The sequence below is a fragment of the Kogia breviceps genome, chromosome 1 (genome assembly GCF_026419965.1).
Source record: "Kogia breviceps isolate mKogBre1 chromosome 1, mKogBre1 haplotype 1, whole genome shotgun sequence".
Taxonomy (NCBI): Eukaryota; Metazoa; Chordata; class Mammalia; order Artiodactyla; family Physeteridae; genus Kogia; species Kogia breviceps.
This window is the reverse complement of record NC_081310.1, coordinates 132,137,021-132,150,148: the sequence shown is the minus strand read 5'-3', so window position 1 is coordinate 132,150,148 and position 13,128 is coordinate 132,137,021.

The following is a 13,128-nucleotide window of genomic DNA, read 5'->3' as shown; positions in this document are numbered from 1 at the left end:
AAAAGTTATTAATGCGTAAACGGTCACTTCATCTTGACTTCCCAATTATCATCACAAAGTTTTGTTGGTTCCTAGTTTGTTTTTATCATCCTCACGTTTAAAAGTTCTATGGTATTTGTGTCATTCGAAAAACTCTATTCTGTTTTAAAATGTTGATTGAGTGTAAATGGTTTTGAGCTGTCAATAAGTACACTGAATTTCATTTTATTCTAATTAAAATTGCTTATTATTTAATGTTATTGTAATAATAATGGATTTCAGCAGAAATAGGTTAACCTTTTTGTTACTAACCTATGTAACACCAGATAGCCCTAACAGACATAATAATACTTTACATTCATGTGGTGGTTTAAAGTTTTCAGAGTTCTATAATATCTTATACTTTTATGGTACAGAAAGAGTGGTTATTACTTTTGTCTATTTTTAAAATGTTTTAATTTACTTTATGTTTTTGAAATGCAAACTAAGACCTATAAATCTTAACTAATTTGCCCCAGGTCACAGAGGCAATACATGATGACACTGGAGTTAGAGTTTAATTCATTTGAATCCTAGATCTTTCCCGTTACACCATGCTGCTTCTTATAACAAGACATAGTTTGTACCTCATTCTGAAGATAAAAATACAATGGAAATCCCCAACTGGAATCATTTTCCAAGATGAGTGTTTTAAGTGAAAAACTTGATAATATTTTTAAAATAAAAACAGTTCAGAAATGGTATCTGGTATCCCAGGTCAATCAACAAATGCAAATTAACTACATAGAATGGTTAAATTATCTTTCTATAGTACAGAGAGCACAGCCAGTAATCTAGTGATTTTTTAGTGATATTGTACATTAAATTAGCTTTTATCAGATGGAAATGAAGAAAAACAACTATGTTATTTCTCTCAGAATAATGAATTTGACATGAGAAGAGAATAGAACATGGTATTGCACATATGTCCCACACTTTAGCACTGTTAACCTTATCACCAGAATATAGAACAGATGGGGATGGCAGGAGTGTTGGGAACATTCTGGTCTCTCTTAGTTTTCTGCTACAGGCAAACAATGACAGTGTAATCAAAACACAGAAGAAAACAACGGTTTGTAGAAAAATGCTTGTTCTGCAAGATATGGTAAGAACCATAGCTATCATCACTCTAATGCACCACACCTACATATTAACACATAACATTTATGATATCAATTTGGATTCTTAATGTTGGAGGGGTTATCAACAACTGTGATTGCACCAACAGTGCAGTAGTAACCACCAATTTTTTCATGCTTCACTATACATATGTCCCATTGCAATGTGAGTATAGTGCCTCACCCATTATGATGTAGAATCTGTTTCTCCACCTCTTGATTCTGAGGTTGGCCAGTTGAATTGCTTTGACCAATGGGACAGTAGCAAATGTAACCAATGCAGACTTGAAGAGTGATTGTGCATTAGAGCTCAACAACTTTTGCTGCTGGGAACACTTTTGCCACCACGTGGACAAAACCATGCTAGCCTCTTGAAAGGGGAGAGACTATGTGGAGTGAAGAACTAGCCATCCCAGATGTCCCAGCCATTCCAATCATGCTGACATTTGAATAAGGCCATTCTAAATCACTTAGCCAAACCAATGAATAGAACAATGAGAAGTGACAAATGTCTATTGTTTTAAGCCATTATTTTGGGATGGATTGTTATAGCAATCCATAACTAGCATTAATCTGCATAGCAAAAGCTTTTTAATCCACCAGTCTACTTGTAGAACTTGTCATCATCAATTTTTATCTAATGAAAATAAAGATCGGGGATTTTAAAAATTAGAGATTTGTGTGCACTATGTATATATATTTTATATATATACATAGTGCACACAAATCTCTAATTTACATCTATATATACTTGAAATTGATCTTCAAATAAAATATGCCAAAAACTAAATGGAGCATATTTTTCTTAAAAATTTTCTAATTTGGTGCTCTCTTTCTGTTTATAATTCAGTTGTCCCAGTCACTCAAGTTCAAGTTTTGAGTTAAGTATTTATCCCTCCTTCTGCCTTATACACTAATGAAACTAACCTGTAAGATAATTGTGAGGATTAAATAAGTTTACATATACAGGTAGACATAAAGCTAGAGGACGGACCAAATGATTGATAGAATATTAGGAGGATAGAAGGATAGATAATAGGCAGTTAGATAAACACATACATACAGAAATGGAGAGATAGAATCCTGCTTAATGACACAGAGTAAGGGTTTATACATGTAAATATAAAATAATTGTTATTGTTATCCAATTAGATGACAGTTTAAAATGTTTGCCTTTGTCTCTTTTTCTTCAGTCACACTGCTTCTATTATATTTTCTTCAAGCCCTCAAAGCCTATTGCTTTTAATATTACTCTTGCTTTGAAGACTGCTATGATACGATTGGTTTTTTATCAGTTTCCTTTCTCAAATACAATCTTGATGTAATAATCCCTTGCTCAAATATGTCCATAGTTCTCCCCTTGCCTAACCAAATAAAATCTCAACCTATGTTTTTGATCTTTAAGTTCTTGGAAATCTGATACCCAACCAAATTTCCTAGCCTTTTTTTCCCCTCTCCTTCATTATCTATGCTTTGAACTGTAGCCCAAATGCACTGCTCTCTGTCACCACCATATACATGTCACTACATGAGTCCTGTGCCATACTCATGCCATGATTCTGCATGACCTCAAGTCCAAATACTCCCTTGTTGTTCTAGGCTTCATGTATTATTTTCTGTATGTTTTTGTAGACAATAATACCCACAGAAACTTCCAGACTTCCTTGAATAAGCATAACATATTTGAACAGTTTTTGTATCACTGATGATTTTCTACCTTGTATTATGGTGCTTATATTCATGTATTATAATATCTACTAAATTTTATGTTCATTCAGTCTATTATCTATCTATCTAATCATATGTAACTATACATCTATATCTATCCCAGGGCCATGTCATTTAGAATAGTGCCTGGGATATACTTTGACTCTTTAAAGTGATTTTTAAATAAATATTGTGGAAAAAATGTGAAGAAAAAACAAATTAACAGAGTTACGTTGTAATTTATTAATGGCCTTACAACTGACACAATTCCCATTTAATTAAAAACAAAACAAAAACAAAACCATTATTCTCACTAACTTCCTGAGGCAACAGAGTTCCCTTGAGCATTGCCCGTATGATCAGTCAGGACAAACAAGGCCAATTTAGGGTGAAAAACAATCCCATAAACTCCGAGGCTTAATTCATAAAATTAATTTCTTGTTTATACAAAATCCTCCGTATGGTGGGTGACTCTCCAGGGAAGTTATCATTATTGCCATGACGCAGAAATTCAGGCTGCTTCTATTCTCACCACCAAAGAAGAAAAAAAGAATGGGAAAACATGCAGAGGCTTTTCATTACCTTACTCACAATTATTCATTACTCACAATTCATTGTCCAAAATTAGGCAAGTAGTGCCACCAAAGTGCTAAGAGGTTGGAGTGCATTTTCCATGTTCCCAGGATGGGAAAGAGAATCACATGTTCATAAATAGCACCTCATTGACATACATCATCCATCATGTTGGACAAATTAGGAACCTTCATATTTTCATCTGCTTTACCACTTGTCATCCATCGAACTTCTTTTTATGTTTTTAACTTGTAACTATTTCTCAGGGATCTCTGTTTCTCTTTATTTCCACTAATGTTAATTGGGTAGAAGATAAAATACATTTTAAACTGGGCTGGTAAATCATCTCATAACTGATTATTCCAGTAACTATGACTGTATAGCCAAACACTCTGAAACTTAATGCCATAAAACAACAACAATTTTGTAATTTTGTGATGCTTACAAAATGTATGGGTCAGAAGTTCAGCTAGGGGCACACTGAGAATGCCTTCTCTCTGCTCAGAGATGTCTGGATCCATGGCTTCGAAGACTGAAATGGTGGGGAAGGAGAGGTAAAGCCAGTGACTAGGATTGACTTACACGGCTGAGGGCTAAAACAATTAGAGCTGAACGATCCATATCCAAAATGGTTTCTTCACTCAGCTGAGCTGGGATAACATGAAGCCTAGGCTTAGTTGATAGGGTATCAGTTTGTCAATGGACTCAGAAATAGTTCTAAAAAATAGAGATAGAAAGTGAGGACAGGCAGAAGAGAGCAAAGACGGTAAAATCTTAACATTTGGGGAATATTAACAAAAGGTAAATAGAAGTTGTTTGTATAGTTATTGAAACTTTCATCTCATTTTTAAATTACTTAAAATAAAAAGTTAAAAATAAAATGATCAGGGATGTTAGTGAGTAATATTTCTTTATTTTTTTCTCCATAAAGTTTACCATTACAATTATGTGCTAGAATTGAAATGTAGGGTAAGATATTACTATGATATCTCTGCAAGTATAGAATAATCTCCAAATGTCTAAAGGATTAAACTTCCAATGACTATCCTCACCGGAAATAGAAGGTATGGATGCAATGTTTTGTTATATTGTACCATCTAGGATTGCTCTGACCTAACCTATGCCTTTCCATCTCCCAAGTCCATCATTGTCTGATATGCTCAATCTGTTATGCTCATCCATGAGGTGATTTTTCTGACATGCCTAGTGTGATGAGTAAGATTGAATGTCTTTATCACAGAATGAGTCCTCTATCTTTTCCTACTTTTAGCAATAAAAGAAGATTTTATAGCCAAGGTGATTAAGTTTTCTATCTCAGATAATTCAGATCATTTTCCATTGACCAAAGAAAGTAAAAAACAAATATGTGGAATTAAAATGGAAATCACTATTTACTGTCATGTGTATGCATTTGATTAAATATTTTATCATGTATTTTTGGTTGCAATGGAGCATAGCCTTTTTAAACTGACAGAACCATAAAAATTGCAGATAGTCCAACATTTTAAAATTATTTTTTGAAATAAAAAAATAATACTATGAGCACACACAGAGATCTGTGATTTGTAGGAGATAAGGACTTTATGCCAGAGTAATTCTATCTGTGTTTTATAGGTCACCTGTTGAGAACTGCCAGTGATGAATCTGCTTGCAGAAAATACCTTCTTTGAGTTCTGCACTGTCTTCTTGTCTATAAGACAAGAAGTTTTTACATCTGCACCCAAATGATAAAACCTATTTCTGGCTGTCATACATCAGCAAACTCTCTCTGGATTCTATTTAGTCACTCTCCAACTCTTCATTCAGCAAACATTTATTTTACCAGGCAGTGCACTAGGCTCCAAGGATAACAAAATGAGTAAAATCTTGACAAGGCTCTCTAATAGGAAATTATTTCTACAGCAGATTCCTCTCAGTATGTATGTACACAGACGATTACTTCCTTTCACTGTGAAAAAGAAATGCCCCATCTCTGGCTTCACGATTAGATTAGAGTTGAAGACTTTACCCAAACTCAGGCACTCAGCTTCTCTTTTAATGAATTCAGAATTTGAACTTAAAGGATCTAGTTCCATCTGACATTTTGCTTAAATTTAAGTGATATGTTCTGGAGAGGTGTGGGAGGCTCTCTACTCCCCTGTGTGTGAGGAAGGCAAAGGCATTTAACTACTAGACCAAAGAATGAAGTAGATCTTCAGAGAGAGCAGAGTAAGACACACAGGAAAAATGATTAAGCCTCAAAGAAGAACTATTTGGCTTTCTGGTACCTTTACAATTTGTGTTCCCAGATTTCTGTGAGACCCAGATGTACTTCCCTGGAGCTCTGTGAAATACCACCTTATTCTTAAAATCAATCCTCCCTCTTTTTTTTTTTTTTTTTCCCTAAGTAACCAAAATACTCTTAAAAAAACAGTCTATAGCAACTAATATCAGTAACTTCACTGGGTCTCTAAAAGGAGTAAAAGTATATTGCATTCATTAGGGCATTGGTGCAGCTGCTTTACTAACAGAAAACTATACAAGATAGGTTTATTGCTCTCTCATACAAAAGTCCTAACAGATAGACAATTAAGTGTAGGCATTCTACACTCCACCAAGTGAACCACCAATCTATATTTCATCTATCTTGTTGCTCTGACATTCCCTAGGGGACCTTTCAGGTTCCAACCTTCAGGAAGGAAAAAAAGATAAAGTAAAAGACAAGTATCTCCCCTTTAAAGATGTGATCCAGAAATTGTTTGCTTAACTTCTGTTCACATCCTATTGAGCAGAAGCCAGTCATATGGCCATGTGATAAATATTTGAGTTTTATTGTCAAAGGGATGAAAGGCACAATAGCCTTTGGGGACCTGTAATGATTTCTGTTGCAATAACGCCACTGGAGGCCAATGGTAAAGCTATGTTCATTCACTCAGGGTTATAAGAAAAGTTCCCCTGGAGAGAGTGAGTCTTGGTTGAATCTCGAGTGATGAAATGGATGTTGTAAGGACAAAAAGGAAAGAGATCATTGCAGGGAGGGGAGACAAAGATTTATTATTAGAATTTCTTGTGGCTGGAGCATAGTCTGTGTACAAGATGGACTGACCATGACATCAAAAGAGTTGGAAAATGAAAGTCAAATTGCAAATATTTTATATTTCCTTGTAAAGAATTTGGATTTAATGCTATGAGAGCAAGAAGCATCAAATTTTTGTGAGCAAAGCAAATTGTATTTGTTTTTATTAAGATAACTGGCAACTTGTGGAGAGTAGGCAGGTGTTTGTATAACACTGATGGTACAGGGGATCAGGTCATAGCAATAAAAGCATAATTGATATTTCTTCAAGCATTCAGTAAACCTAAAATTTATCTTAAGGTTTCCAACGTTCCTTTTATTAATGCATTTCTCAAAAGAATGACCTTCTTGTATAGAGATTTTCCCCTTGTATTCCCTACCCTCTGATTGCCTTCTCTATCCAGCATTACTGATTTTTCTCTCATGAAAAAATACCTGTATTCACTCAAAGTATTACTAAGAAGAACTAGAGAAATGAATGAAGTAATCTGTAACACATTAGTAAATCCTACAGGTTGAATGTAATAAATCCATTCATTTTCTAGACTAGCATAATTTACTTCCTTTCCTGTGTTTAGAATAAGCATTAAAAATAAACAGACCTCAGGTAGGTTTATTCCTAGGTATTTATTCTTTTTGTTTTAATGGTAAATGGGAGTGTTTCCTTAATTTCTCTTTCAGATTTTCATCATTAGTGTAAAGTAATGCAAGAGATTTCTGTGCATTAATTTTGTATCCTGCTACACTTCCAAATTCATTTATTAGCTCTAGGAGTTTTCTGGTAGCATCTTTAGGATTCTCTGTGTATAGTATCATGTCATCTACAAACAGTGACAGTTTTACTTCAGAAGCTAACACAACATTGTAGAGAAATTATACTTCAATAAAGATGTTAAAATTTTTTTCTTAATTAAAAATTAAAAAAAAAAAAATCAACTGACCATACACAATAGTCTGTAATGGCCTACATGGGAAAAGAATCTAAAAAAAAACCAACAGTGTATATATGCATGCGTATAAATGATGTACTTTGCTGTATACCTGAAACTAACACAACATTGTAAAATCAACTATACTCCAATAATTTTTTTAAAAAAATCAACTGACCCAAAACTAGTTTCTAACTACGTAACTAAAAATATAACTTCTTGGGCTTCCCTGGTGGCGCAGTGGTTGAGAATCCGCCTGCCGATGCAGGAGACACGGGTTCGTGCCCTGGTCCGGGAAGATCCCACATGCCGCGGAGCAACTAAGCCCGTGAGCCATGGCCGCTGAGCCTGTGCGTCCGGAGCCTGTGCTCCGCAACGGGAGAGGCCACAACAGTGAGAGGCCCGCATACCGCAAAAAAAAAAAAAAAAAAAAAAAAAAAAAAATATATATATATATATATATATATATATATATATATATATATATATATATAACTTCTTAATGGATAGTGTATGGAAACAAGAACTCAGTTTTTCTGATTATTTTTCCTTGAATTTTGCACTCATCTAATCATTAGTCAGTATTCCAGACACTGGAGTTATGCCTGTGATTGAGAAGTACAGAATCCCTTCAATTACAGAGCTTACTTTTTCTTTGTTTTAGTGTACATAGTACCCATTACTTGTGTGTAAGTGGGGCCTCATGAACACATTTGTTCCCCAGTAGTAATTGGGAATATTATACAAGATATTAAACAGGTGATTTCATCACAGAATTCATTATTTATTCATGGATTAAATGTGTATACATATGTCCATATGTATATAACCTTTTCTGTGCTTACAATGTATGAAAGAGTCTGATGGTCTCTGAGACTATAATCATAAGACATTCTCCTTGCCCTCAAGAGACTTTGAGTTTGTTGGTTCTCAACAATAATGGGAAAATGATATCCTTAAAAAGTGAATAAAGAATCAAAATATATATTTATGTCAATGCATTAGAAACATGTTCAACACATTTCCACACACCCTAACTTCTCCCAGTTTGAAAGGCAAAGTGGGTAAATGAGGGATTTTCATGATCACTAATTCACTCATATATGTCTTTACTCATTTGACAACTAATTATAAAGTGGAACTATATTGTAGGCTCCAAGGAATACCCTAATTAAGAAAATAAGCCAAAAATAATAAACAAAAACCTTGCCTTTGTAGAGCTTACATTCTAGTGGACATCTATCCTCAAAGACTCTTTTTGAGAACTTTACAGTATTATTTGGTCCTTTGCTACAGGTGTATATAGGTTTCTTGTGAGTTTTACTTTGTTTCTACAAAATCAGACCTAACAGCTGTTTCTTCCATGTTTCCATCATACTATTTCTGATGCTCTTTTAGCAGCTGGAGTGACTAAATAAAAAGTCACATCATCTCACTCCTCTGACAAATACCCTAGCTGGATTCCAGTTTCACTCAGAGGAAAAACCAATATTCAGACAATGTTCTCTCAAGCCCTGTGAGATCAAATTCCCTGTTACTCCTCTGATTTCATCTCCTAATTTCCTCCTTGTCCACTTTGCTCTGGCCACATTGGCCTTCTTGTTATTCTTCAAACATGCTGTATTTAGAGTTGAATTTATCCTTTCCATTCCCAGACTTCGTTTCATGCCTCAGATACCTGCATGGATAACTTTCTCACCTCCTGAAATTTTTAACTTAAATATTGTCTCAATGTGGTGCCTTTTAGTCACCCTCTCTAAAATTGAAACATCTTCCCACTTCCAATTCCACTTACCATAGTTTACATTTTGGGTTTTTTTTAATGGTACATAAGAACTTTATTTTTGGGGGGTGTCAGTTTTTATAGGTTTTATAGGGCTGGGCAATTTCATAGGCTAATGAGCGGAAGGAGTGTTCCAGCTATTTTGGGAAGGGGTGGGAATTTCCCAGAATTGGGCCACCGCACAATTTTTGAGCCTCACATAAGAACTTTTATTTATTTATTTTTTAAAATTATCTATCTCTCCCCACTAGATTTCAGGCTCCATGTGGTAGGGCTTTTTGTCTCTCTTATTCATGTGTGTATTTGTTTTCTATTGCTATGTAACAATTTACCACAATTACTATAAATTTAGTGCCTTACAACAATTTACCACAATTACTATAAATTTAGTGTCTTACAACAACACCATTCATTACCTCACAGTTCTGTAGTTCAAAAGTCTGGGGGGACTTGGCTGGATTCTTTGCTTACCGTCTTACAAAACCAAAACCAAGGTGTCAGTCAGCCAGGCTGGGCTCTTATCCAGAGGCTCTGGGGGGAAATATGCTTCCAAGCTCATTCAGATTGTTGGCAAATTTCAGTTCTTTGCAGTCGTAGGATTAAAGCCCCCAGTTCCTTGCTGGCTGTCAGCAGATGCCACTCTCATCTTCTAGGGGCTGCCCTCACTCCTTGCCATGTGACTCTCTCCATCCTCAGGGCAGCAGAGGTTTGTCAAATTCTTCTCACGATTAGAATCTTTGTAGCTTCTGCTACCAGCCGGATAAAACTGAATTCTTAAGCTCTCATGTGATTTAGGTTAAGTCCATCCAGATGCTCTGTTTTTTACTATATGTAACATAGTCACATGAATGATATCTCATTATATCCACAGCTTTTTCCATCCACTCAAAGGGGAGGGAATTATATAAGGTTAAGTGTCATTAGGAGCCGTCTTAGAATTCTGCCTACCGCAATTCATATATCCCAAGTTTTGAGATGAGTTCCTGGAAAGTTTATTGAATGAATGCAAAAATGAATAAGTGAATAAAGGAATAAATGAGTGAATGACTATTGCTACAGTATCACATACCTATCTAGGGAACTCCATAAGAGTCTGCTTGCCTTGTCTGCCTAGCATAACGTGCAATATTTAGCTGGGACTAGCACATGTGCCTTGTGTCCTAACTGGGCAAGGTGCACAGCACACAGTTTCCCTTTACTCTCAAATCTCATGAATGTATCTACAGAATCTCTTTTCTCAGCTCTTACTCCAGTAGATCAGCTCTCCTAGCAACTAAAATGAGAACCCATTCACAAGGACCCATAACCATCTAATCTTATCACTTTCCTTCCAGCTCTCTCCTTCCTCCCTCTAGTACAGAAAATCCTTTCCTAGCTTAGGCCCTGCTCTTCTTTACTGGGTGACTACCAGTTCTTGGCAAAGCCCTTAGTCCTTTTCCTTTTCTTTAGAATTCATGTCTTTGAATCTCAAAAGTCAGAAGAGACACATTTATAGCATGAGGGGAAAGGAAGAAAGGATGAGACTGGAAGGTACCAAAGAGGAGTTGGAGATAAGGGGAGGAAATAACATTGGGTAATATTTCCAACATATTATTCCCCACTACATTTTCAACTCTTATTTTATTTGCTGTGATATATTTATGTCTGCCTCTCCTTCTTATACTGTAAGACAAGACCTTAAGGGAAGAAATAGAGACCATTGGTTTATCTATTTGTTTTCATTTCCTGGTATAATTCATGGCAGTTGCCCAATAACTGCTTGCTAAATAATCAAAAGATGAATGCATGAATTTAAAAAGATAAAATAGAATACATACATGATTACTATTCAGTTTAATGTAAAAGTATACAGTCCAACAAAAGATACCCAGATTTCAAATATCTAGGCAGATAGAGATATTCTGAATAGAATTTGATAATTTTTGCCACACAACAGAAAAGAAAGCTTAAGGAAATATTGATGATAAATGTTATCGTTCCTACTAATGTAGTTTTTAATATAATCAAAATATTTAAGCACTGTTTTGCTATACATTTTCATGTGCAATTTACTAATATGAATCAGATTATTAAGTGCAAACATGATTTCTTGGATTTCAAGTGCACGTATAATACACTCCAAAAGTTATAAATCTGCCTCGGTTGTTTTTTGATATCTGCTAGAGGATGTTCACATTAAGATAAATGGATTGTCATGTTTTGGAATTGTTTAGTTTCACTTTTAGGGGACCATCTGTTCTCTGATGAATGGTTCTGTGTATAAGAGTGGGCATGTTGATTTAGCTCTTTTTAAAGTAAATGCCATAGCTAATTATTTTAAGAATGCCATTCTTAATCCCTCTAACTTCCATAGTCCCTTTTAAAGATAACTGGGTAATAAGGGTTCATGACCACATAAAACTTTCTTTTAGGGGGCAAATTCATTCATCATGAATTGTATGAAAAAATAATTTGATAGGTTGCACTTGATGTACTCTTGACTGAATAACGTTCTTCCCTCTCTGAAAAACTCACTCTGAAAGAGCACATAGTTTGAAGCACATACACTGAACAGTCAGGAAGGGATGAGGGCCAGCCCATCTTGCCTTAAATCAATCTTACTCATTACTGAGATAAGAGATACATCAGTATTATCACCCACACATTTGTTTGAACACTGCTATTCTGCATCATCACAAAAAGAAAAATAATATAAGTAATAAAGTTAAAATGCATATAATTAGCATGTAATGATCCATATGATTCATTGAATTGGTGGACACTCATTAGTTTAAGGCTTTGAGCATGTATTCACACCATTCAAATTATAGTTTATAGTTGTATAATCAAAAGCAAACTCACTAAGCACTTTCAGTTCTGATTTGCATTTTGATCAAGGAACTTACTCATAGTGTAACACATATAAAATATTCACTCATGTATTACCATGTTAACATTTGTAAAATAGATGGATGATAAATAGATAGAAAAATAGATAATAGAGAAATTTCTTCTCCTACATAGATCTGTAGTTTTACAAACCATGTTCTCCAGTAGAGTCCTAGGTTTATGGGTAGGGTTGAGAGAGAAGGATAACTAAAGTTGGGTTTATGGGCACCCATTCTTAATTCAAACAAAACTGCTCTATCTTTAATTTTACAGAATACATTTTTGCACGTTAGCATTCACTGAATCAACTGCATAGCTAAAGCAGTGGGAAAAAAGCAGTGCCCTAAATAAATGCACTTCCCCTGACATCTTTTTTTGTTTATTTAAAACATCAACCTTGATTGCAGAAAATGATTTTCTATGCAAAATAACATTCATCCTTGTCATAAAAGAGGCTGGCAACTATTTCCTACTTTTTGAAATAGAGAGAGGGAAGACATAACAAGTCCACTGCTTAATATCTGCTCACCTGAGGCTGCCTATCTCCACAGTGTACACCAATGACGAGCTTTCTGCAACCACATAGTATTTAAGACCATGAAGAATACTCTTTACTGCTGGAATCTCTGGATCTATGTGAGGAAGCTTGTGAAGATATTTTAGGACAGAAGAATCCTTGTACCTAATGTTTCCCAAATTTTCATGAAGACTGGTATCTTCACATAGCACTGACTTATTTTATCTGTTGGGTTTTTTTAACTATACCAAAAAAATTACTCTGGTTAACTAAAGAAAAAGAAAATTTATTGGCAGGATGTGGGTTAATTCACAGATTTAAAGTTAGTATGGAAGAACCAGGTTTCATAAAGGAAGGACCCAGAGCAGCTTGCTGAATCTAGGTAGTACAACTATAGAAATATCTCTTTAGGTCATTGCTATGTGGTCAAATCATTTGTAAACTTGTTCTTACCTCTTGTTACACTGGAGTAAGTATCCCGTTTGCATCAAAAGTCTAACTCCCCATTTGCACTCTGGAAAACATCCACTCTCATCTTTTCCATGACTGAATTCTGACAA